The following is a 27354-nucleotide window of genomic DNA, read 5'->3' as shown; positions in this document are numbered from 1 at the left end:
TACCTTCTGAATTGGTGGTCTGACACCATTATGTACATGTGTACTTCCCACAGTTAATATTCTATAAACTAGATACATGTATTTATCTTACCTCATATACATTTCTAGGAATATGATTGGTTAAAAGCAACTGCGTGGAGACCGTGTATATTTCATATGTGAAATATATGGGATATCTTTGACAGTAAATAATATTCAATTGAATGTGCCTGTTGGGATTTTTACTAAATTAACTCCGTATTTTTAAGTCATGAGGCAGTTTTGAGCTTATTATTCTGTATAGGCATCTTTCTATTACAAAAGACTGTATGTTGACACTTATTGTTTTGATTTGTCTGTGTCGTCGGATTACTGTCGCATTAATGTATACCTTTATCTCCTTTCATTAAAAACGAAAGGATTGACTTGGGTATAGAAATATTGACATCTCTGGACTTCTCCCGTCCGACAGTATTCCTTTACTATGGGGTGCGTCCGTTTGGTTGTTCGGATGTATATATACGCAGCTTCGTCCAATCGAAATAGAAATGTCGTATGTCCGATGCCTGGTGTAATGAGAGTTTCACGCTTTCTATACGTTAAAGAACCATTTGAATAACTCTTCGAGGGGGGACATACGATCTACGCACAAGTTAAATGATTGAAATCTCTAGACAACAACAAATGTCAGCTAAATTTTCAAATAAGTCGCATGGTTGATTTTACTACATTTTTAACGCCTTTTGCAAGGACAATTGTAGATGAAAAAAGCTTTAGATAACAAAACCGATCAGTTAGACAATATCTAAAAAATAAATGAAATGGTCAAAATAAGTTGAATCCTTATATAAATTGTTGCCAACATTTTTTTATCCATTTTTGCTTTTATGACAACTATACCAGATATAAAGAAAACTTGACACAGCAAATTTTGTCTGTTAGACGAATCTGCCGTCGTGTATGCTTCAATATATGAGTTATTGCCTCTCAATGAAGATGTTTTATGTTCTATTCCCCTCCTCCTAGTTTGGCTGGATAGGATACAATGTAACCCATGATGTGGACTACGTCATTTAATGTTAAAAAAGAATAAATGCACAGAGAAAGAATGAAAAGAAAAGAAAAGAAATGCTAAAATTTATGCTTAAAAAATCAAATATAAATAAAAATCAAATATACAAAATTAGAAAACTGTTCGAGACAATTATCAACTGAAGACTAACGATTATCCATCACAAAATGAAGCTGATTAATTGATTGCTCCCTTAATGTCCAGTGGCAAATATGTCATGCATATTCACAACGAGATGCAAAGTGGATCGACCTGAAGGTTGCACTTTGTAAATACAGCTGTTTCTCAAACCACGCCTCTTTTGGGGAGATATAGAATAGTCATAGATAATTAATTTTGTTTACATACTAGTTCCCAGTTATGATCTCTATGTTTCATCTCATAGAGACATAACTTGGGAATGTTACCAGTAAATATACATATGCATATTGTTTGTATTGAAATCTGTGGTAATCCTACATTTAAGGTAGGGGTAGTTAAGAAATTTAGTGTTAGTTTAAACTCTTAGAAGTTCGGGGCATATAAACGTTGAAAATATGCCGCACAGCCCTATATTTTGACCTTTGAAAAAAATAGTAGTGCATATGAACTTTCCATTCTAGGATATGATTTTGTTCAAAACTACATAGTAAAAGAAGTACATTTTTAGCCGTAAAAGGAATTCCTATGGGAAAATGCATTGTCAATATTTACAGAAATGCAACCTATATTGGGTGGAAAAAGAGAACATACAGAATTTTACCAAATTTGGTTTATCTCACAGATTTTAATAAAACTAACTCAAATATGAAGTTTTGTAAATATTTCATGAAGATTGAGAAAATCCTGGGCCTTAACTATGATGACTCAGCATACATTCACAGTTTACAGTATGCATAGTTTTACTTAAAGCCCTGAATGCAAAATAAATTCATAATATATGCATATTTGTAAGTTAAGTTGTTTAGAAGTGCTTATATTTACTCTTCGCAGTCATTGAAACTCATAGATCCTTCCTGAATATTATTGGTGGGGTGTTTTTGTCCTGTCAATAACCCAAAAGTAAGCCGTAACACCTAAATCTACTTTTTTGTCACCGCGACATAAAAAATACAAGCTAGAAATACAAAAATATCTCAACAAAACTTACAATAGTGTGTCCTATCCTGAATATGTACTAAATATATATTCAATATTGCTAGAAACAGCAGAATAATTTAGAAAATTTGAGGCCCCAGGGGCAAAAAACAGAGAAAATTGCCTATCCCCTGGGTCATAAAACAAATAATTTAACCTGTAAATGCTATGATTTTATGATTTTAAAGGTCTTTATATAGAAAACAATAACTGTGCATGGAAGTTATGCAAAAATCAGATGTTAGCAGTCATTTCTATGAAAAATGCACGAACAGGTTTGTAAGCATCAATTGAATAAAAGTTTAAATTTTTATTCTATAAGATCATATCGATATATCTTTAGAAACATAAGCACAATAATCTTATACAAAATGAAATCGTTTATTTTTACAAACTACATTGTAAATTTATGAGCATGATGAGGGTGTGGAAGAGGGGTCCCTCATTTCTTTATTCTTTAATTTTTTAGATAATTTTTCTCTATTCTTTTTTTTTGCCCATTATTCCCTATTCTGTACATATTAACATCTAATTATTCTCTATCATGTCTATACTTAATTCTATTGTGTCTATTTTTCTCTTTTCTTTATCTTTTTTGCCCTTTATCTTGCATATTTTGTCCATCATTATCTGTATGTAATCCCCATCCAGATCCTCTTCTTTTGAACATTTGCTCTGTTGTATGTGGTTGTTTTTTTTTGTAACAAACAAAAACAAGAGAAGAGAACTAAAGTGTCTTTAATTGGTCAGTTGCTGTTTTATTGTATATCCCACATCTCCATTTATGCACACAAAGAAATAACAAAAATTCTAATTTACGTACACGCTTGTATAATTGTTGTAAAAACTCCTTTTAAGACTTCGAATACTCTCGGGCTTTTCCCGACGCCTATGTGAGCAATATGCCCATACCCCAAAAAGGCACGTTTGCTAATCATCTGTGAGTCGTTTTGTCTCCCAACTTTGAAAAGGTGCGTTTTATATCAGCTGCACCTGTACACCATGTCCAACTCAAAACACCAAAATCATATCCATCCCCGAAGACCAAAGTGCAAATTGATATGAATCTAAAATCAAAATGGTTACAAACTCGTTTTTTGTCCCCAGCGCGACCCATTGGAAATGAAAATACCGGGATTCCGTCCGTTTGCCTGTCCTGTCCTATTAGAATCATGTGCAAAACAGTGTAGCCGAGACCATTGATTGGCGCGCTAAAATATCCCATTGACTGGGTCAGATTAGGTGAACGTTCGTCTGTAACGCCCACAACTCACGACGTATTTATTATAAAAATTTAAACTGTGGGGTTGCCAAAGGATCTCAGTATATATACGAACTACAGTGCACAGTATAATATATACATATTTTATTTGCGATCATAAAATGTACGAAATCTTCCATTACTATGTAAATTGGGTCAATTAAAAAAAAAACTGAATATGTTTCTGTTGCCAAGGGTTTTTCACAAGTATAGTAGTTAGCAGAAAAGATCATCAAACTATACATTGTATACTGAACTGCGGCCAAGCTTAGCGAAAGGTCGTGCAACATAATCAGTCAAACAAACTTTATTAGATTAACTCGTTAAGGAACGATCGTTTTCATTGGTCATTTCAAACCTTCAACCTCACACCTGCGAAAATAGAACACGCGTACTATAAAGCTGAATGGACTGATCAGTATTCACGTAGCCGGTCAAGGTCGTTAAAAACTTCCATCGTCGTATTCACGTACATGATTGTGTTCTTGATTATCCCATGGCAATTCTAGCTTTTACACATGTGCATGTAAAATTTTAAACTTTAATCTTAACAGTCACGTCGAATATTTAATTCAACTGTCTCCTCTCAATTGGTTCTGGATTAAGGGAGCTACCACTTTATTTTGATTGGGGGTGGGGGACTTGGATGAAACATTTTGTCCTGCATTTTTTTTAGTTGTTATCTCTGTCCTGTCTTTCTATTTTTCAGTCTGTTAGGTCCTGACTATATTTATTAGTTTATCCTGATTTGTTTTACATAAATCGTCACCCTGCCTTTTTTTTGTCAAGTTGCTCACCCTGCCTTATCTTTTATTCAATGGACTTGATGAATTAACGTTGTACTTGAAATGAAACCGTACTTAACTACAAAAATAACCAAATTACATACTAAAGATATCGCTCGATTTTTATAGTAAATGGGTTTGTGTTATAAACTGTCATGTTCATTATTCATATTCTTTCATAAGTTTTAGGATAGTGTGATTTTTTTTCTGATTTAGTTTACTTAATTTTGAAAAAAAAATCCCGAAATTCTAGGTAAATTCAGAACATGTAACCAGCCATGCTTTGTTTAGAGAAAAAATGGCGATGGCAAACCATGACACAGTGGAAGGAAATGTACTTTATAAACTCCAGCGATATACTTTCTTAATTTATAATTAACTGTTTTGCTGTCCTCGGTTGAAAATTATATATTGTAAATATTTAAATAGTTGCATAGAAAACAATCAGTTTTAAACAGTGTGGTTATTCACTAAATGTATTGATAAAAGGTGACTCCATTTTTGTACATACTTTTACAGTAGTCATCCTTAATTTCTTAATATTTCGTTTATAAGTTTATCATACATGTATGATTTTGTATTTCATTTTAATACGCACGCATGCCACACGTTACTTTGGCGGATAGTTCAACAATGTTATGCAAAGCTCTATTCTTACGGTATGAAATTAAAGGATAAATTTTCAACCAATTACAATCGAAAACAGTACAGTACATTTATATAGTTCCTTATAAACTACGACATTTCTCACAAGTATTTATTTATTTTTTAGTTCGACACATGCAAAAATAAAATCTTCGCCGATGAAACATTTCAAACCTTTTTACACCAACATGCCTTCACTGAATTCATTTGAATTTCGTGGTGACCATGATAGTACATTGCATAGTACATCTATATTCACGTGCACACATGATACGATCTTTCGGGGACAATTTGCTCGTTTATGACACGTCATTTCTGAATGACCAAACGCTTAGCTACTTTTTCGTTTTATAGCATGAAAACAATAAAAGAGGAATGTGCAACCCATCATAAATTTGAAATGGATCAGTATTATGAGATCCTTATTATAAGTAATTACGACATTGTCAGGATAATAACCTAGCGTCAATATGAAAGAAATTAAAGTGGTTCATACATGCATCCGTATAAAAGCGGCACATGTATTTTATTTTATCCTTATATTTTTCATAGTGCGGTACAAGTGCTGCATGCATAAAGAATATTACTTAACACAAATTATTAGTATAATATTTCGACCCCACTATTTGAAATTCACAAAATACTTATATAATTATTTGGGCCAAAAATCATTGTTTTTTACGTTCGTAGTAACGTAGTACATTCCATTGTCGGTCACCTGTGTCAATTCACGTGCACACTACAATTGTTGTTGTACTTAAATCTTTCGGCCAATGAAATGAGACGTTACAAGTTGTTTGTTTGTGATACGCCAGAATGTTATCAATGAATTATCAATCGCTAAACTTGACTGTACATATTCAAAAACGTAAATGCAAATTTCACAAGGCTTGATCCAAATAGCCTTTTTACTGTCTAATAACTTGCAAGTACGAAAAAGAAAACCGGAAAGAAGTATATTTTGTCTATATGTTTTGTGTTTGCACACTTTTAAAGTTGATCATACATTCGTTCTAAAATAAAATTTTGACCAGATAAAAGTTAAAAGTTGACATAATTGGACAACCGCAATTGTTAAATCGCTTTGACGTCCGAAAAAAATATAATAATCAACACATCCATTGTAACTTTTAAAGCCAGTTAAATCCTTTTTTGCTGAAAGAACGTCCGATATCATAAAAATTCATTATCAAAACATAACAAAAAACACAAGTAAAGAACGTTTAAGTATTCAATATAAATCAAAACACAAAGGTTATTCCTGATTAGTTTTTCGAATTATTTTATTTAGGCTTTGAGACCCTTTGGTGACCCCACAGTTTAAATGTCTATAATAAATACGTCGTGCGTTGTGGGCGTTACAGACGAACGTTCACCTAATCTGACCCAGTCAATGGGATATTTTAGCGCGCCAATCAATGGTCTCGGCTACACTGTTTTGCACATGATTCTAGCTCTCTCGCGTGTACAAGTCTTGCAAGATTATCTGTAGTACTTATATATTAGGTTTATATCAGCATTGTCGCTGACACGTTTGTAAATCAGTGCCGATCAATTACTCTTTAAAGAGTTATGCCCCTTGGAAATATTAGTTATATGTTTGACCTTGACCTCATTAACATTGATGATTGCTACTATTTTGATTATGTGATGCTTGTAGTAAAACATTCATCAAAACGACATTTAACAAAAATTCAGTTAGGATCAGTTATGTAGACGAGACATTTCAACGTGTGTATTCTTGTTATTTTCATAAGGAGTCGTCAAATGGTTTCAGTCATTGTCATTTATACAGATCTTGTGCTGCTGATACTTATTGCTGTTTTCACTTTCGACTAATCTAATATAATCTTCCAGATAATAGAAAAAAAACCCATTAAAATTAGTTAAAGCAAATATCGTCATGTAATAGCAATAACTCCTCTAAGGGTCATCTGATAATATTGGTAAAAATACGGCGTAGTTTGATTTTTACATTATTCAAGATCTTTTCTGTTGTGTCAAATTTTACCTTCTCGAATCTATTATAGTCTTCTAGAAATAAGACAATAAACGCATTGCATATTCTATTTGTGGCCATATCGATCATGTTTGTTGACTGATTCAAATAAAAACGCAAACTTTATAAGACATACCATACTGCTAATTTACTCAAAGTTTGGTTGGGGTTGGTTCAAAGATGTTTTAAAAAGTGTACGACGGACGACGGACATCAAATGGTAAAAGCTTACTTATGAAAGTTTCCCTGTTAATTCAATAGTCAGTCATCATGGTCATGACGGGGCAAAAAACAAAGGTATATACTGTTAATATTTTCATGAACCCTATTACAATGTATCAACAATGCAATCTTTTTCGGCGGTTTATTTTTATCTTATTTCAACTGCAGTCTATGCTGCAAATTCAAACTACAGGTTCATTTTGATCATCGCTTGGCGTCCGTTGTCCGTCGTCGTCGTCTGTTAACTTTTACAAAAATCTTCTCCTCTGAAACTACTAAACCGAATTTAACAAAACTTGGCTACAATCATCATTGAGGTATCTAGTTTAAAAATGCATGTCCGAAGACCGCACCTGCCAACCAAGATGGCTGACATGGCTAAAAATAGAACATTGGGGTAAAATGCAAGTTTTGTCCATTATTATGAAAACCGTTATAAAAAGAGAAAATCTGACAGGAGCACAACTGTTCAGAATTGTGAGCTCTACCAATTGCCCAGATACGCCAAAACAAATAAGTAAAAATAAAATTTATATTTTACCATTTTTTTTCATTTTTGCCTTGAGTTTATCTTGAAAACTATAATAGATAGAGAGGAACTTCAAAATGCAAAAATGATCAGCAAGACATTCTACAAATAAGTTTGTATGGTAGAAATCGTCAGTCGACTCCTTATTGGAGTTATTGCCCTTTGATGACGATTTTTACCAATTTTTTGCGTTTTTGTCTTATATCTTAAAAATTATAATAGATATAAAGAAACTTAAATAAGCAAAAATGATCTGCAAGACACGATCTACAATCGAGACATATAGTGGAAATCGTCCGACGACTCCTTATTGGAGTAATTGTCCTTTAATGACTATTTTTACCATTTTTTTGCGTTTTGTCTTATATCAGTCAGGGGCATTACTTAAATAAGTAACAATTAAAATTACCTATACAAGTAATGTTGAAAACGAGGCTATTTTAAATATTACTTATATAAGTAACTTTTCTGAATATTATTTTTATAGGTGTCCAATTATACAGATTTTAGTAGCTTTAACAAATTTTCACAGTCATCTGGTTATTTTTCCCATGAAATATAAAATCTAATCCTTCTGAAACACTAATTAACTTTCTGACGCACTTATCTTTCATATTGACGCTTCTGGGTCAAAGATTGGTCTCATGGGACTATTAAATTATCATTTTCCTCCAAAATCTTGAAGGTAGACTGATATAAATAGATAGATACTTGTGAATTAATTAAGACTTGAAGTTATTTATAACTTGTAACCAAAATCAATTACATATGTTCCTTCAATAAGTGTTATTACTATTTTTTCAAAAATGTATAAAATAACTTATTCAAGTAATATTTTTGTCATTATTTTTAAAGTAACCCTTTATCTCTATACTCCTCTCAAATCTAATAAATTCTTTATTTTATGATATAAAATGATGAAAAAATTCATGAAAACTACATTAAGTCTATGCTTCTATTGAAATTTAAAATAACTCTATTAAGTAATTTTATTATTTTTAAAAACAAAAATTACTTATATAAGTAACTTAAAAAAATAACTTGTTTAAGTAACGCCCCTGACTGTATATGGTAAACATTATAATAGATAAATAAACATTTAAAATCACAAAATGGTCGCCAAGGCAAGATCTACTAACAGGTCAAATTTTGCCAATATAGTTAGTAGACTGTCACTCTTTATAGGGAGGGGGGATGACAAGACAATATTAGGAGTGGAACTTGTAAAAAGTCTATACTTTAACCATAAGGAGGGGCTAGCCCTCTGCCCCTAAATCCGCCTATGAGTTTCAACACACGCGCTTTCAAAATGTATGGAATCAATTTCTGTATTGATTACCAAGCCCCCTTTCTCTTTTCCAAATTTGAATGCTGGAGTATAATCTTTTTTTTCTAATTTTGAATCGTCCTGAACACGCATGAAAAATTGCATTAGAAGCAAATTACTTTTACCGCGAAACCATAAACAAGATAGAATGATAAGAATTTTTTTTTACTTGATGGTTTGACAATCCTAATGCATCAAATCATTAATCAGAGAGTAATTTACAATATGATACTTAGAAATTTCTATTTTAATATCTTTAGTCATACATAACGTTGTATTCGTACTAAATGCTCTTTCCCGAATGACAAACATTGTTCATGTGAAACCACTGAAACTAAAACAAACATGTGTTACATACACAGACCACGCAAATACTTGTGATACATGAATCAGTATACTGAAACGAAGCCGGGGTACTGTCTATCAAGGGCTTTATCAATACATGAAATATTAGGCTTTCGGATCTAGATATTAAAAAGGTCTATCAGGTCGGCAGCTTATTACAACATTCTTACAAATCTATGTACATTTTTTTAGTATGTAAACAAATTTTAGGTGTTAAAACAGATAGCCGTCTGATATTGTTACTGATAGTATTGTATATTTAAATATGGTTCAACTTTGTAAGAATTTTAATTTTAAATCTTTAAAACCCTCACATTATAAAAAGTACGGTGAAGGACAAATATTTCCAAGTTGTTGAGATTTCACTGGTGTTCTCATAACATTATTTTTGGACACAGACCTAACTATTTGAATTTGATCAAAAATAGTAAGTCTATATTTTCAATCGCTTTGCACTTCTGTGCTGACATGAATTATCATTGATACATGTATGGTCATATTTATAAATTAACTGTTTACAAAACTTTTGAAATTTTGAAATACTAAGGCTTTTCTACCTCAGGAATATATTACCTTAGCTGTATTTGGCAAAACTTTTAGGAATGTTGGTCCTCAATGCTCTTCAACTTCGTGCTTTATTTGGCATTTTCAACTTGTGTGGATTCGAGCGTCACTGATGAGTCTTTTCAAAATACAAAATGTAATCCTGGTATCTATTATGAGTTTATTTGATAAGAAAAATGGTAAATGTGTTTTTCGAAGCAACACTTATTTCATAAACATGAAAAATGAACTTGTACTTACGAATTTAATGAACTGTATTTTCGTATTTAAAATTACCTTCGTCCTGAACATGTATGAAAAGCTTGCCACTGGACTTTAGGCAAACATCATTTAAACCTAATGAGATCCACACCCTGGATGTCTTTGTCGTGAACGTACCATAGTATACCTGGTGTACCTGTGTGCATGTTTTGGGGGCATGTTTACATTTTATTGGACATATGAACTGAACACACGGAAGCGTACGGTTTGTTGGTTTGAGTTGCAAGAGGCTTCAAGCTTCAAGCGCATAGGTTTGGGATAACAAATACAACATAATCAATCTTATCTTATAGCTGTCATGTCAGCATTGAACGAATGACATTCATTTTCGTTAAAGTGTGTAAGTTTAATATGTAGAAGTGTATAATTATAGAGTTTGACCATTTAAGCAGAAACTCTTAAAGGTATATAGGATTTTAAAGTTAAATTATGTTAATAACACACAGTATGTTGACAATGAACTTTCCATTTAAATGTATTTGATGCAAAATATGCATTTTCTTTACCTAATTTTTGAACTACCGCGGGGCTTTTAAAATTATAAACAATATTATCAACAAAAAAAACACCCCGAAAATTCTTATCTTTTTCCGATGTGAGCTGGAGCATAACCGTATTATTTCATCCATTTTGAATTTTATTGATAGTATCGGTATTTCACTTTTAAAACAGGTATTGCAAACCCAGTTGCAAAGAATTTAAGTTTAATAGTAGTTAACAAAAATACGATTTTTCTGTTCGGTCAATCTATATCGAGTTGATACTATCAAAGACGCCCCCATTAGTTTTGCCAATGTCATGATAACATAATAAATGAATACTACACAGTAACTCAGTGCAATTTAGCGCAACAGGAACTGTTACCCTTTTCGGAAAACGTGTTCGTCATCCTTTTTTTTGTTGTTTTGTTTTATTTTGTTTTTTTTTTTTTTATGGTCGGTTTCTTGTTACCCAATCTCCGTTAGTTTTGTGCTTAGTGATTTGTTATTGTTGTTTGTTGTTGTTTTAATATCATGATGTCATAGACAGTTCCAAATGTTTAGATTAAAAGCACATTTCTTTACAAGAACAATCTATTGTAAAAAAACAAAACGATATCTGAATGCTTGATTTTAAGCAAATATGCGTTGGCTTCCCTCTTTCCTTTCGTGATCACTTTTAAAAAAACTATGATAAATTTGCACATGTTTGTTAAATACAATATTTTTTATCACTTACCAATAAAGTTTTAAAACGGTATGTGGATTTTTAATTATCTTGTTGACACCATCTCTCCGTGTGAAACTAAAAATGATAAATGTGTAGCATTAGGTACATTTATCAATTATAATGGACCCTTAACAGGACTTTGTATTTATTAGACAGCAACCCAACAACCTTTCTTTTAGTCTAAATCTAGGATACGGTACGGCCAATGCTTTTGCTCTAGGACTTCAATTATAGTTATGTCCGTCTTTAGAATATTTTAAAGTTTTATTAGGTATATTATTTACAGGTTTATGACACCAGTTTATAAATGGTTTAAACCTGTGTATTCAAGAACTATATATCTGATGGTTATTATACCCAGATATCCAGTCACAAGTAGCTTCTAGACTCTTTCTCGAACTGTAGACCAAGAGTGACAGTCTGCTCTTACGACTAACTACTAATCTTTGACCTTGACCGCAGTCAGACTTTCATAGTATCTTTCATGGTACCTATACCAACAGGTGAAACAATCTGGTTCGTTACGAGACAGATCAGGAGCTGGCGGTGTACCAATAAAAAGTTTTCAAGGATATTCAATAAATTTATAGAACTCACAAACTCAAATGTTCTGGTAGAAGTTCAGTATATTATGTGTCTCATCGGTTTCATACCACAAGCATCAAGCTGCATTTCGAATGGAATATCTCTCAGTATAGTTAATTCTAACTCAAATATGAAGAACAATCCCAATCTATATTTATAGTAAGTCTCAGAAAAAGCAGGCATATTTATTTAAATTGCAGTGGAGGCTTTACATGTTTTGAAAACATTTTTAAATTTCACAGTCAAACTAATTAGATATAAGAAGATGTGGTATGAGTGCCAATGAGACAACTCTCCATCCAAGTCATAATATGTAAAAGTAAACCATTATAGGTCAAAGTACGGTCTTCAACACGGAGCCTTGGCTCACACCGAACAGCTAGCTATAAAGCTATAATAAATTTGAAACATATAGAGTCTAGCGGATAAATATTAAAAAGCAATTACCAATAGATTAAAGATTATAGGGTTTGAGTTTTTTTTTTTTTTCAAAGTAAAAACTAAAAGATTTATATATATATATATATATAGGGGGTGGGGGGGGGGGCACATAAATTCAATTCAGACATTATCACGGTTTTTCAATTTCAGATGAAATAGAACAATTTCCTTAAGAAAGTTGATTAATTTCCCTTCACGAGGTTTCATAGTACTCACTGGTTTGTGTACAAAGTAATTGCATGGATGATAAATTACCACAAGTATAAGATATCGTTGTACTCTAATCAAGGTATTAAGGACCATATACGTTATATTTATTTAAATGAAAGAAACTTACAATTGTTAAAAAATATTTTTAATTCCTGTTAATAGCAGGACAATTAAAAATGAATGTGTATACTTATTACAATCTTTTTTTTTTTTTAATTTTGGACACATCATATTATTAATTCTAGATTGCGATAAAATGAAGTCTTACCCTTGTAGACATTCATGCATAGTTACTTAGTACACAGGAAAAGTATGTACTATGAAAATAAGGGGGCAAATGCAAGCTATTTTATTAGACGAGAAATTGTTAGTATGTGCTAAAAACCAGGATAAAATATGCTAATGGATTTATCAACACTCGTGTTTAATCTATCTTCAAACATTTAAATGTTTCTTAGACCTTCTACCTGGATGACAAATATATTATTATGCCGTTGTCCCTTATCGTTTTTGTTTGTAAATCACATTTTATTTACTGCTTGATTATGGAATAAAGCTTCACAGTTCACTTGTGTTCTGCCAGGTAAAGTAACATAAGTTAATTATGATGTGATTCGAGTCTTTTGTATTTTTGTCTGTGTTCCATTTGGTCACTTAACTTCGTTGAACAGAAATTGTTTAATCACGATTATAAATCAGCATAGAAAGAGCGGCAACTCTAAATTTCATGAATGAAGTGTAGAATGTCTTCTGTCACAAAATTACAACTTGCCAATTCTTCTTAGCATTTCATTTTCCGTAAAATGGAACCATCAGTACATATTTGAATAGAAATTAAAAAGACATAACACTAAAGTTATATATTACTTGACAATATCACATTTACAACTAAGATACAAAAACAAATATATATCCTCCTTCTCACTTCTTTCTTGCGCTCATAAATATGTTTTGCATGAAGAACTGCCACACACACATTCCAGCATTTACTGGTTGCACACACACATTCCAGCATTTACTGGTTGCACACACAAAGCATTTGTTCGAATGGATTGGAACGAATGACTTTTGTCTAAAAATCTGAAATTGATTAATTAAAGAAATTAAATAAGCGTTTATATGGTATGAGCTGTACAAAAAAAGAAAAGAAAAAAAAAAAACAAACAAACAAAACCATCAGGATGTTAATATAGAGTGTAAACATTTAACCAAAGAGAGTACAAAAGATAATTTTCAAACAAATCATTAATATTCCCGTCCGATTGTGGTGTTTCTTTTGTTTAGTGCAAATGCACAGCCTTAACAAGTAAATAGTTTAATTAGAAATAAAAAAAAATAAAAATAAAATATACAAATCAGCCGATAGTGCAAAGTATATTAAATTAATTCAATATCCCAGAATTGTTACCCACTTTCACTGATGAAATGTTAATCTATATAAATTGTCACACTACAAGAACTATTTTAAAATTAACACGACAAATGAAAATTCCTTAGTTGGGTTAGATCGGAAATAAGATTGGTTAATTTTTAGATAAAGGTTATCGATTGAGGTATTCGTGTAAATCTTTTAGACTTAATGCGGCGTTCACACAGTGCCGATTATGGCTCTCGTTTGAGATCAGACAGCGCTGGGACACAAAAAGTGAAAAAGTCGGATTACTATCCTGAATGATCTGGAATGTCTTTTCATTGTCTGAACGCAGTCAAATACGTTCGTAGCAGATTCTTACGGATCGGGAATGGTCCGGAGTGGTCGGCCAAGCACCCCGACAGTTAGATGCGTCCCGTAATATTCGGGAAAACTCAGCCGATTTTGTCTAGTCGGATTAAAACCGTGGCTATGTCGTTACAGATTCTGCGACATCGGATCAAAATCGTAACAATGTTCTGTGTTTTCTGGACGGTGTCCTGTAGAGTTGGCATGATCTGGAGAAATTTGACATTGCTGTTTTTTTGCTGATTGAATCCAGATTGCATCCAGATCTTGCCGAATGCGAACCGTCTTTGCCGAAACCGTTCCGGAACAGTTCCGTTATTAATACGAAATTCGGCATTGATACCCACGTCAGAGTCCCGACAATTACAGAACACAATACGATTGAGTCCAGACAAAGCCGTTTGCAATGCGGTACAGCAGACTGTGATAGGATTGCGTTCCGACAATACTTGATCATCCCGAATATGGCGACAGTTTTCTAACGGACATCTACCGTCAGCGTCGGTTCACTGTCTGGTCACTGTCAGATCTCTGTCGGATCACATTCGGTTGAAACGGGACGCTGTCGGGACAAATTCGGTCGTTTTTAACCATGCGAAAGATACAAATCGGATTAGAATCGGATTGAGAAGGGGATAATCGGGACAAATTCGGCTGGAAACGGCTGAATAAGGACGCTTCCTGAACAATATCTGATTGTTGTCGTGATTAATTAATTGTTTTTACAAATCTTAATTAAAGTTTGAATTTCCAGCCACGATTCACAGGATCATGATCAGACTTTTGACAAATTTTAATCGGGAATGGTCTTGTCAAGGCCGGCTGTAAAAATCGTGAATGTGTGACCCCAGCTTAATATCCCGTCACACTAGGCCACGATCGCACTACGATCTCTGAAAAAAATGCAAGTTTTGACGATGGTTGTGCGATCGTGTAGATCGCAGTAAGGTTGTGGTACGGTCGTGTTGGGGTCTTCATGATCGTGATGAGGGTGTTCAAAACAATCGTGGTGCGGTCGTGGCAAAATCAGGTCGTAGTAGAAACGTAGTGAGAGGGCAGTAAGATCGTGGTAAGATTGCAAAGGTCGCTGTACCATCGTAGCGAAAGCGTAACGAAAGCGCGATTCTAGTCGGAGAGACTGCGCTGCGATCGCACAGCGACGTTACTACGATCGCACTACGACCATCGCGTAGAGAGGTCGCAGAATAAGCGTGGTGAGAACGTGGTACAATCGTAGCGGGATCTTTGTAGAAGCGTAATGAGGACGTAGTAGCATCGTGGAAACAATGAAAATTTACATTTTTATGCCGCTCAACACGCGACTTTACCACGATCTGAATTTATTTTAGAACTCGATGAGTTTAAAACATTTAAAAACAGAAAAAGGGAAAATTTCAAAATGCATATGTCCGTGTGCATGTCACGTCGATCTGATTTGATGCTAAGGCCACTATATATCATCAAGGTATTTACTTGTTCCTAATTTGGCCTTTGGTTGATTTGATTATTCTTTGTATGCACCTGTTAGGGATGTAGCGCCTCAAGTATTTCAATATGTAAATGTATACGTCATTTGATTTCGAATTATAGACTTGGTCGTACTTGTTGAAGGTAAATCAAGATTGACAGTCAAACAACATTTATAAAATATTTTTTTATGCATTGAACATGTCAAAATTCCGAAGTTATCGAGCAAAATATTTTTTTACAATGTTTTTATTTGTTCATGATATCTACAATACAATTAGCTGATATTTTTGTAGTAAATTATAGCAGTTATACACAATCACAAATGAATTTTCGAAAAAAAGAGGTATTTTGCTATAATTGACTAGCCGTTTGAATAAAATTATGTAAGGGCTCGTCGCTTTTTTCATTTATATGTATAAGAAGTTGTATCCGCATTATATTAAAACATCTGCTAATATAAAAAAGTTAAAATTTAAGCACATTTTGAAAATTCAGAAAACGATGACTGTTTGAATCCCACCTAACAACTACATAAAATCATTGGCAGCATCCTATGATGCAAACTGTTCAATAACCATAATCTCCCACTGAATCCATAGCCACAACAATTTTATTGGATGGCAAAAGTAATATATGCTATGTATTGTGAATATCAATAGAAAAAAAGGTAGACTCTTTCTGACGATAAAACATGATAATGCATTGTATATGGTTCACATCTTTATAATGCATAATGTGAAATGCAACAATGAAGTTCTTTGGTATTACAAGTTATATCATATTTGTTTATATGTAAACTTTGAGGTATTTAGGTAAGATTTGAAAAAAAAGATAAAACACTTACGGCCAACTTTATTCATTCCTGCACTATATCATTATTTTCTTTCTTTACATTTAAAAACATTAATACTAACCTGGACAATAATTTCTTCATACTTGATATCAAACGTGATAAAAGAGAAATAACTCATTTTGTCAATCAGTATCATTAACCTTAACGTATTTATTGCATGAATGAAAACAATATGTTTGGAAACATACTCACTTCCTTCATACTTATTCAACATGTTGAACATTACAATATTTTCAAGAAATCAGTTCTCACGTTTAATTTTTAGACACAGTCTTTGTGTATTCAATAAATTAGGTAGGAGTAAAATAACAAATGTGTGATTCCAAAATATTACCATATTGTATGTTAATGATTTTAATTTTGATCATGTTATCCTTTTGTTGATGTGTTTGTTGAAAACAAACTAATTCAAACTGAATTTTAACTGTATTGTCCGGTTTTCTTTTAGATTTTTATTATTGCCTTTAATATATTTTGTTTGCGCAGATGCCAGCGCAAGGCAAATACCAATCAATCAGAAAGGGTTTTGCTTAATTTCACTGTCTTTTCATTATGACCAGATATACATTGGGATTGTATATTTACACAAAAGATCCTATCACATCTTGTTATTCTTTATTTTAAATATATTTTAGAAAGCGTTTAACAATATGAGAATATTTGAAACCGATATGAAAATATGGGAAACGCAAGCTCTAGAAAATCTTATCATCTGTGAGATGTATAATCCATATGCAGATGTTGCTGAAGTTATGTTACTAAATTTGAAAACTACTCGGGAAGCTAAAATCATCACTTTTGGTAGTAAAGTCTTGTATTAAATCGACACTCATTTTTAAAATCTATCTAAATGTGAGTCAAGATGTCACGTTATCTATATAGTGGACAGTTAGGCTTATTGGGTAATCTTAGTTTCTATTCATTCTAATTAAGAAGCTTCTATATGAAGCGACGACCTAGCCAGTGTTATTTCGAATTATCTTTAGTTAGTTTTATTCACTGTTTAAGAAGTTGTGTAGTTACCAACGAGATAACTAACTACATGTATCCATCTAAGGACAGTCACGTGTTATAAGTTCGTTTAACTGAAACCATTGGTAATTGCATAATAAAGGGTAAAATGTTAGTGTGAATATGGTTTTTACTTTAACATTCAGGCTTTGCTTTACTTTACTCCACGGAAAATTCAAATCGGAAAATTTCTTCAAATGGGAAAACCAAAAGCTCAAACACAGCAAACGAATGGAAAACAACTGTCATATGGAAATATTAATAATTTGTTATAGTAGAAGATGTATTACTTTCACTCGGAAATGATACTAAAGTATAGAATTATCAACTTAGACTACAAGTAAGAAAAAAAATATAATTTAAAAAAAAACATCACTTAGTTTTTACCAAATATTGTATCTATGTACCAATACTTATGAATATTAAAGCTGTGGGCGAGGGTACATTGGTATAGTATTCCAATCTGCAAGAAAAGATTACATAAGAAGCAATAAATCAATAATTGTAGCAGTGTTGTAGCAATGCTTGTTTTTTTAAATTTCTGTGTTTCACAACAGTTACTGTTTAAGAAGAAATGCTTTTGCATCATAAATAGTTTTTCCTCTCCTCTCTAGAAAATTAGCATGGCAAGCTGCTTCCTTATAAAAAAATACTACAGCTTTTACAACAGAAAATAGAACAATAGTGAGACTCTGTCCTACAGGATCTGTTTTTATATCCGGCCATGCGCATGTACAACAATGACAACTGTACAGGGACATAATGGTGAAACAAATTTAAATAATTATTCTCCCTATTCTTATTTTTTATCAGTCTTCACTGTTTCTGTTTCATTCTGCTCAGAACTTCATAAATTTGTTTATCATATACTGTAAAACAACATTCACCATATCCCAATCATGAAGAAATTAAACCAACAAAAAAGCAGGGAAAAAAAATGAAACGAGAAAAAAAAATCATTTCAAACTACGGACGGTTATGCTGATTTAGAATCTGCATTATCTGAGTGATGTAGAACACACTAGTTTCTAAAGTGTTTAAAATGAGGTACTCTTGAAGAGTATGGTATTTTTAATCCATTAGTCATATGCGCGTGTTACAATACAAGATTGGATAATAAATCTAAAAATAAGAGGATTTGTGCTACGTGTTACAAATCACCCCTGTTTTAGGTGGTTTTTTTTAGTTTTATTTGGCATGTTTTGTAGACTGCGGTTTATCTTTTTCACCATGTCGCAGAATGTGTATAAATTAAAAATGATTTTAATTTTTATCACGTTATCTTAGCGTTGAATTTTATTTGTAAATAAACAATTTTGATTTAGACTTGAGTTTCAATAAATTGAATCAATGACCTTTTGTCTGATTTTAAAAATATACTTTAAATTGTAAAAAATATTGAATTAACTCTCGCCGCGATATAGCCGTTTTTGCGCTAAGGCGGCGTAAAGCAAATACCAATCAATCAATCAAACCATGACGCAGAAAGTTAATTTGCAAGTATAAGTTGTTGACTTAACATATTGTTCAGCAAATGATGTCCTTTTCTGAATAAAAAAAATGGGGAATTTATTGCCGGTATCAATCAGCTTGAACTTAATATGAAAGATTATAGTAAACTAAGTACATTTAACAGATACGCTTATGACTTATTCATTCATTGACCTACATATCGAAATCGACAGCGAAAGATGATCAAATCAATGACGTAATTTTTCTCATTGCTAATAAAATGTATCTAGATCACTTCCCTGCTTTTTTCATTAATTCGATATAAACACAGTACTGTAATGTTTTGCGAATTTTTTTTTTCTTTCTATTAACCATCATTGTGTATTGTGTTCTTCGACATGTAATTATCTTTTGCATATCCCATTTGAACTAAAAGTTCTGTGTCATGCTTTTTGTAAACGTTCGGAATTTCTATTAAGATGTCAATATATATTTCTGTTTAAACAGGGTGTACTTTTCATTGCTGACCCTTTAGATAGGTGCTTATATTCTTTTTGTTTCTGTTCTTTGTTTTATGTTTTATTCATGACATTTTGCAGTCATACAAGCCTAAGCACAACCTTACACCCCTTTTCGCCGAACATCCATTCAATTAATTTGACCTTAAACCACTTCAAATTGTATATCAGTGTCATATTATGTTGTGCTCATTTCATTTAAGGATATTCATTTTATGAATATGGTAGGGTAGAAGTCAAGGGAGAGTTTTATTTGATGGCACTTATGGTTATTTGTTAATTTGATGTTTCGAAGACCAGTGCACGAAATCATTTTAAATGGAATAACCCAAATCATTTAATTGTAATACTTTAAATTTCAACAGACTGCCAGCCAGAATTATTGATGGATTTCGAAATAGACCTTAGGGACAAATCTGGAAAAAAAATACATGTTGGTTCTCACCATGTGGCCCTGAACAATGGTTTGGCGGATTTCAATGACAACAGTGATTTAACAATATGGCGGTTTAATGGTTCCCATATCGCACAACACCTCATGATCAAAGCTCGCTTCAAGGCTAGGAAAAATCCGGAAGAAAGACAGCATGTTGTTAGTAACTGTTTAGAAGGCACTGCAATTTCGTATGGTATCTTAAGATACCTTTCAAGGTAAGAAAGATAAAAAATAAAAAGTCTTTAAAACATGAAAAACAAGTCTCTTGTGTTTGTCATATTTTCGAAGTTTTCTTGCCAATAATTCTGTTTTATAAACCAGCAAAAATTCCAAGATGGTGCATTGGACAGTTTCTAATTACTATAACAAAATATACCAACATAATATATCATAATTGTTCTAAAGATTATTTGCCATTTGACCGATGATGTATCAAATGGCCTACATTATTATTATACAAACTTACTGGGGAATTGAAGAATTGTTTATTTGAAACCAAACACGAGAATAAAAAAGACATTTGACGCTTTTCTAGTAATGTAGGAAAACATTCCGGAATAGTAAAATACCAGTCTTCAAATCCAATAATCCGATTGGGGAGATGCAATAAATCAAAGAAACAAAAAGGAGCGAGACCGGGTGGTTCGACTTGACAAACTTCTCATACTATGTATGCATGACTCGCTATGTGAATCCACGTTCAGTCAAAATGTTATAATCAGGATTATGGACAATCGGTAAAATTACAGATTATAGTACAGTACTGGCCTGTAAAAAAGAGGCGAAAGATACCAGACGGACATTCAAAATCATTAGCCGAAAACAAACTGACAACGCCATGGCAAAAAAAGAAAAAGACAGACAGACAAACAGACAGACAAACATACAAACAGACAAACATCAGTATACACACTAGGGGTAATCTTAGGTGCTTTGGAAGGGTAAGCAGATCATGCTCCAGATGTTCCGCCCTTGGTGTTGCTCATGTAAGTACAAGACGAACAGACACAAACACAAACCCATCATTTTTTAAACCAATTCATTGGGATAACCGAATAACTTTTGTAGTGACGTTTTCATTCGTTCTTCCGCATATCTCTTTTTGAGTTTTGTATAATAAGTACACCCTTGTTTAGTTATTGTAAACATGCACAAACGTAACGTAGTATTCATTTAGACATGTAAACGCCATACAATTAGTTAGAGGGTATGTTACTGCTGAGAAAAAAGAATAAATGATCTTGTTTCTGGAAATAGAGAGGGAAACGTTCATGATATAGCAACAAAACAATACAGATAAACTAAAATGTATTTTGGAAGGCGGAACACAGTCTTCTTTATAGACACGAATTTATACTATACGTAATATTCAAATCACACCGAGTCTTGCCAAGTGGAAAGTGTTTAAGCAGTATACCAACTAAAAGACTCATCATCACTAGCTTCTAACTTCTTGCAAATCATGCAATGTTTTTTTTTTCATACGAAATAAAAAATAAATAAAATAATAGTCCTTATATTTGTAAAATGTAATATATCATGTATATGGTTAGGTCCAATTTCGACTTCGTACTTATTTGGCATTTTAAGCGTTTTTTAATTCATGCTTCACATATGAGTTTTTTGTGGAAGAAATGGGAATCTGGCTTATATAATTTTAATCCTGGTATCTATTATGAGTTTATTTATTGAAAGCAAAAGAAAATTGGTTTCAAAAACAGAATAATATAACAATTGAAAAAACAATAAAAAAACAAAATACCCACAACCAATATTTCGTGTATAACACATTTATTTAAAAATGAAAGAAATAATAATAAAAAAAAGGTTCATATAAAATGTACAGCATTTGATTGTGAATGTACATACACTAATATATTTGCTTTATAATTAAAGCTTGACCATTGGACAGATGTCAGTTTGATGTATGATGGACTTCAATTTACTGGTGTTGTGAACAACAGAAGAAAGTCGACACCCTCAGCAGGTACGTAAACTATGCGTTGTGTATTGTTGTTTGGCTTGTCTTTGTATGTATGGGTAATGCATCTGTAGCAGGAGATAGTCAACTGACAGCATTTTGGGAAGTTTAGATTTAAGCAAAATGAGCAGAATTCTTTATTTCAATGTTCATCACATGTGATAAACGGTTTCAGATGAAAGAAATTAGATAATTATCCTCAACCCAACCACATTATGATATAAGAAATAAGAGATCTTTAAATTATATTTTAGATTTTGAAAGTTTGATAATCCATAGTCTATTACTTTTCAGGTAATGTGGAAACAAGATCGAGTCCTCTGAGAGTTGGTGGGTGCAGTGGAAAGGAACATGGGTTTTCGGGTTTAATCGATGAGGTAATATACTTATAGTTTTTGATAAACTACTAAATATAAGACAATTAAATAGGGTACTTTAGTGTTTCTAAGTCAGGAATATGACAGCTGTTACCCATTCGTTTAATGTGTTTTGCTTTTGATTTTGCCCTTGGATAAGGGACTTTCCGTTTTGGTTCAGTTCAGTATTTGAGTAATTTTACTTTATTCTATACTTTTAAATTATATTCTTTTTTTTTCTAGATAATAAATTTAGTAATTAGTAACGCTTGAAAACGTAAGAAATAACGTTCGTCATCGCATGTACTACACGGTAGTTTCTCATTATATATTTCAATAGAATCCTACTTTTTAGTATTTCAATCAAGTGGATCTTTTTATTTCAGGTTTCATTGTCATTCTGTATCCCTAGAGGACAGAATAACCGGCGCGTATTTCGCCGTATGAGTTGATGAGGTAAACAATAGACAATTGATTTGAATATCGATGTCCATGGTCTGAATGTGTGTCTTATGTATTGTAGATATATAGACAGCAACAACAACAACATTTAAACATGTTTTACAATTACTGAGATTTGTTGCATGACGGAATAAACTATATACTTGAGACATCGTGGTGCAATTTATCAAATCTTTAGATTCGTGAATATACCATTTATTATCTATTTGTATGCATATGGAAGAACAGTACCATCATTGTCGTGAATAATAAACATTTTTAGGTCTAAGTGTTTATGTCAGAAAGCTTATTTGATATCATATAACACGTGCATCGGTCAACGGTGAAAATTTTTACTCATGGCATTTAAGTCTTCTTTGCAATCAAGCACACATGCATGTAGCTTCTACCATAACTCACAAGCGGTCTGTGGTATTTGTGTGTGTGTGTTTTTTTTTTTGAATGTTGTTACTTTGTATTAATAAATATGATCTTAACCTCAAAAAAGTAAGTATAATTTATTTCTTTGAACATGACCATATTTAAAAGTATTCTGCTGGACATATAATATAAAAATAAGGAGATGTGTTATTCGTATGATTACCAGGGAAACAACTGTCCACCAAAGTTTAAATGAACTGGATATTGTAGTTAAAGGTAACTGCACGGTCTTAATCAATGGGTAAAACCCATACCGTCTAGTTTAGGAGTTGATGGTTTTAACCACCAGTTAGTAATATAAAAAATAAAGAAAATTGATGAGATTGTCAAGAAGATTTAAGACCAACGGACAAAGGTATTTACAAATACAGATCACTGTACGACCATCAACAACCTTAGTTTATCAAAATAGATGTGAAGTTTACAGATGGGATGCTTTTTAAAGATTCACTGACGATTAATTGGCATAATGTATGATTTCAATGGCAAATGTCTAATCGCTTATGAAGACACATTACCATTTAATCCAATGGGTAGGTTCTACAGAGTAGATTGGGATCCATGGCGGAGTACACATCATCTGTAGTTCTAGTAATGGTGGAATAATTTAATAATTTAAATGATTTTATCAGGTATACCATTTGTTTGTATAATTTCCTACATACTTACTTTGTACAAGCTAATGAAAGCTTGTCTAAAAATATAAAAACATCGATTCAATAAACTGTTTAATAAAGTTTCTGGGTGCAAATATGTGTTCAATAAATCCTTTATTGACTCAAAACCCTGCTTGTTCCTTACAAGGAGTTCATCTTCCTACATGAGGTATCAGATATAAAATATTTATTCCGATCGGAATTATTTATACATCCCTCACAGCCAAAACCAATTATCTTGTTAGCGTGACCTTAATCGCTGGATTAGAGACGTTTATGAGATCATAGTTGAACAAATCATCCCAAGGTCTAATTAGATTGAAGATGGTATATAGAATTAAAGAATCTGCCCACGATGTGATTCCTAAAAAATACAGATTGTCATTATACGCAATTTTTGGCGAACTTCGAAAAATTATTTGCACTGGTATTACATATTTGTAGAACTGACATAAATTATGTATCTTGGTTACATAATAGATGTAGTGCTTTCTATCAATATACGATTTTAGGAGTGTCATATTAATGTATTCATCAATTGAACATATTTTTTCCAAATTTTGTTTCGATCATTATGAACATCATGAGTAGTAGAATTATCAATAAAAAATAGATAGTACCAGACTTACAATTTGTAGTAAACCATTTGTTTACCAGTCTAGCTAAGCTTATCACTCAATATGAAAATAAGATGTTGTATGATTAACTATGAGACAACTCACCACCGGAGTCGAAATGACGTAGTATTTACCACATATTTATTCAATAATAAGCAAAACCAATACCAAATAGCAAGCTATGAGAGGCTCCGATATGATAAATGTAAAACGAAAAAATTACGCCCGATTTGTATACAAAACTTTGAACAAAACACAATGTATCAAATTGCCAAATGATTCACTATGTCGATATCTGCCCAATATTCAAATGCGCTTTGTGTTACATAAAATTGTCCAAATTCCCATACTTGGCATAGTCAAAATATTTGTTCGAACCAAACCCTTCTTTGTCTATTTTGCCAGGTGCCACAAAAATAAAGCACACAGATAAAAGAATACATAGGCCGTTGAATGAAAAAATAGTTGTGAATCACATACGAGTTCTGTCTAATGCGAAGTATAGTCTGTCGTTTAACTTCTAATTATAACGGGTCCTCTTTACGGCAACATGCACAACCAGTTCATGTAAATCACCGAAAAGTTCTTATATTGTAGTTCTCTCTTTTACTTAATTGTTATGTGAAGTGTTTGTTAGGCTACTTGAGTGAATGTCGTATACATGTATTGCTAAATGTATGTTAAATTGTCGGTTTTCATTGAACACAGGGCTCTTCAAAAATGCAACTGTAAAGCATTATGGTTTTTTACCCTCGTCATTTTGGGAAATGCCGCAACCCATAAGGAGATGCGAAAGATACTAATGGGATATTCAACTTCGAAAGTCGAAAATAAACTGACAATGTCATGACAAAAACAGGGAAGGTACCAACAGACAATCAACAGTATACGAAACACAATATAGAAAACCAAAGACTGAGCAACTCGAACCCCAACAAACATCGGGCGTGATCGCAGGTGCTCCGGAATGGTAGGGAGATCGTTACTTCTTTTTACGGTCATCACGTTTTTCTGTATGCCCAGACGTAATAATTGTTTGATTTTGAAGCATTTTTACAAAAAAAGAAATACTAGAAATGAAATATTTTAAATTTTTTATTGGAGAAATTCCCTCGTTATGTCCAGTTTTATAAAAAATAAATAAAATAAACAATTTATAATTCTGTGTAATCAAAAGCGACTGTTTTACTTGACCTTCAATATAAAACACCCAAACCCACAAATGTGAAAGCCAATTGTGTACATTTTGTGTGTATATTTTTTGTTTTTGGCCATGGCGATGTCAGTTTGTTGTCGATCTATGAGTTTGACTGTCCCTCTGGTATCTTTCGTCCCTCTTCAATCAATGAGGAGTGATATATTAACAGAAAAGAGTCTTAAAAGAATGACCAAGATCATCTGAGTTTTAGTTCGATTTTGCCTAAGGGAGTTTGAAACTATTTCTTAATTTATCACCTTAGAATGCTGAAAATCAAAATTTTCATTTGACAGCAACGAACATAGACTGGTTCCCTGTCCTTGCCTAGTTGGCTCTGACAACAAAGGTGACTCAGATACCCATATGTAGCAAATAGAGAGCCAGCCTACTACATGTACTACAAACATTGATTATTCGGATACAAAGGTAAAAAAACCAGACGACAGCTTTAAAGTTTAATTCTGATAAACAAAAAAAAAACCCAACCGAATGACTGCAATTTAATGTTGAAAAAAAGTCGTTAAGTGTCTTTCATGATGTTTTTATTTTCTTCATATTCAATGTTAATACATTTTTATAATGAACTACTTAATGACCATGTCTGCGGAAACGACTTCTCCTTCCACATGGCTTCTTAGCTCGAGTGGTTGTAGGATGGTTAGCAGTGGTCGTGGTAGATTGTGTTAGTGATGTCGTGGTTGGAGTGTCCGAAGTGGTCGTGGTAGGTTGTGTTTGTGAACTCGTGGTTGGAGTGTCTGAAGTGGTCGTGGTAGGTTGTGTTTGTGAACTCGTGGTTGGAGTGTCTGAAGTGGTCGTGGTAGGTTGTGTTTGTGAACTCGTGGTGGGAGTGGCTGAAGTGGTCGTGGTAGCTTGTGATCTCGTGGTTGGAGTGTCTGAAGTGGTCATGGTAGGTTGTGTTTGTGAACTCGTTGTTGGAGTGTCTGAAGTGGTCATGGTAGGTTGTGTTTGTGAACTCGTGGTCATTTTGTCTGTAGTGGTCGTATCGTCAAAACATTCTTTTGGAATATTCCCTCCTTGTGGACAGACTATGCCACTATCTGATTGACAGTTAGATGGAGCTTCACAAGGAGCAGGATGTATTACATTTGGCGCTGGAGCTGAAATTGTTTTTGGACATCAAACATTTGATAAAGAACTATACTTAGTCTAGTAATCAATTTAACTGATATAGTTTTGGCTGTAACACAAAGTTTGTTGAAGCTTCAGTAAGTTTGATATCTTACTTTTATATACTATAACTATAATTTGGTTAAAACTCAGGATTATCGTACATTGTTACCCATTTACTTTGTACACATGGAAATGTGACGTGTCAGGTGCGTTTGACTTTAAAATCTTTGTTGATTAGGATAGCCGGTTGTCCCAGGTTAGGGGAGGGTTGGTGCCTTCAAACTAGTGTAGACCTGCCAAATATTGTATGTGTCTGCCTAAGTCATGAGCCTGTTATTCAGCTTGTTCATTGATTGTCGTTTGTTGCTGTTTACCATATTAGTTTTTCGTTCATTATTTTGAATTTAAATTCGGCCATTAGTTTTGAATTCTCAATTGAACTGTTTTGCATTTGTCATTTAGGGACCTTTTATAGCTTTTAGTGCGATATGGACTTTTGTTTATTGTTGGACGTATGGTGACC

Source organism: Mytilus californianus, unplaced genomic scaffold (genome assembly GCF_021869535.1).
Source record: "Mytilus californianus isolate M0D057914Y unplaced genomic scaffold, xbMytCali1.0.p SCAF_8, whole genome shotgun sequence".
NCBI classification, from domain to species: domain Eukaryota; kingdom Metazoa; phylum Mollusca; class Bivalvia; order Mytilida; family Mytilidae; genus Mytilus; species Mytilus californianus.
The sequence above is the reverse complement of the archived record's forward strand: the minus strand, read 5'-3'. Positions refer to the sequence as shown.